Genomic DNA, 2,038 nt, shown 5'->3' with positions numbered 1-2,038 from the left:
ATGTGCTAGGACATTACATTAAATCAATAAATTTAGGATGATTTAATTGTCAATTAAAGTTGATATTTAGGAATTAATAGATTTTTTTAGAATATTGAAAATTAATAATTTTATGCAATTTGATATTCAAGTCAAATAAATCATAGAAATCGATATGTATTTTTGGTTAGGACTTTGATGATTTTTCAATTGATGATTGAAATTGGGGTCATCTAGTTTAGAAGACCAATTTTGGGTGATTATAGTACTTTTGTCTCTTTTCTGAGCTTGCAATTATTCATCTATCCTTTTTGAACTCTCATTAAGTTTTCTTAGTTTTTCATTTCTCTCATTTGTACTCTTCATCTCCCTAATTAGCTTGAGTTCCTTTTCACTCGTATGAATTTCTCCATGTTAGGATAGTTCTACTCCTCTTCTAGCTTCACTCTATGTACATCTCTACTTCTTATTTCTTCCCCCCTTGTTTTATTAGCCTCTAAGGCTACTCTCATTGATTCCTCTACTTCACATTTGGCTAGAATTGTGTTATCTATCTCTTCTTGCAGTTTGCTCACTTTTTTCATTATCTCCTCCTAATCCTTCTTCATATGCACAATGCTTTTTCTTATTTTATCTTTGCTAATAATGAGATAAAAAATGGCTTCTTCATATTTTGATATGATTTATTATTCCAAATTTTTAATGAGTTCATGAATCTCACTAAGTTTCTTCATGATATTCTTTCTCTTTGTTAAGGAAACCTTTAACATGTTATTCTAATCTTCAATGGTAGTGAGAGCATATTCAAATTGCTTCTAAACTCTAAAATATTACATTGGATCTTCCCTCAATCTATTAAGCTCATTACTTTTAGGGTCTTTGCTCTAATGCCAATTATTACTCCAAATTGGTACTAAGAGGGGACAGGGGGTGAATTAGTGCAAAATTTCCAACTTATTTTCTTAGCTATCACACTAAATACTTTAAATACCAGTAGCTTTAATCACAACACAATGATAAAGGTAGTGAAGTAAAAAACATACAAGTTCGCACAAAAATGAACACATTAATGACACATATTTTTGTACATGGAAACCCTCGATGAGAGCATGGAAAAAAAGGTGGGAGTAATATATACACTATCCTTTTACTATAGATAAAATGTTATCTGATCAGAGGTTAGGGTTACTCTTTCTAGGGACACATCCTATTAAGAATGGTAGTAACCTATTATGACTAAATAAATCCTTTAAAAGCTACCTTGTTAAAGTATTTACAACACTTATTCTAGGAGGTTCTTGGATAGAGGATTTATAATATGCTTTCTATTGAAGAAGGCCCAATTAAAGCTCACATAATGGTTGTAATGGTAAGAAATCAATTAAAATGGTTGATCTAAATAAATGGCACACCTTTCCTTGTAGATCTCCTAAGTACACCTTGAAGATTCCTTGATCTTCACTCTCTTTCTTGTCTTTTATTTTGATCATTTTTATATCACCTTTTTCTCTTTCCACTTAACTATGTCTATATTCAACTATCTACAACACTTCATCTCTCTTCTCTACAATAATATTCTTCTTCACTATCTCTTTCTCTCTAATCTTCAATAAATGTATCAACTATAGCAAAAATGAATTTTTACATGTTATATACTTTACAATGTCTAGGTGCCATTATTAGAATATTTGGAATAACTCAAGGCAGGTGTGTGTGGGGGGGTGAATTAGTTATCCCCAAATCTGGATGTACAAATAAAACACTTAACTTCAACAAACTTAACCCAATAACTCAGAATAAAACAGTTCACTATAACCAACTTATTCATTCTATTTTACCCTTTGTTCTATATGTGTTGAATTTCAAACACTTAGCATAGTCAAAAATAAAATTAAACTTAAAAATAGTAAGTAGCATAACCACACAACAAACATTCACACAACCTTTGATACCAAGATTTAACATGGAAACCCAATTTGGGAAAAAGCCACCAGTGACATGCTACCACTTTTTCACTCTTCTAAAGCGAGCTCTATTAGGAACTAACCTTGTTAAAGGT

Source organism: Cupressus sempervirens, chromosome 9 (assembly GCF_028749045.1).
Source record: "Cupressus sempervirens isolate cs-2001-9-10 chromosome 9, ASM2874904v1, whole genome shotgun sequence".
Lineage (NCBI taxonomy): Eukaryota > Viridiplantae > Streptophyta > Pinopsida > Cupressales > Cupressaceae > Cupressus > Cupressus sempervirens.
Note: the sequence above shows the minus strand (reverse complement) of the source record.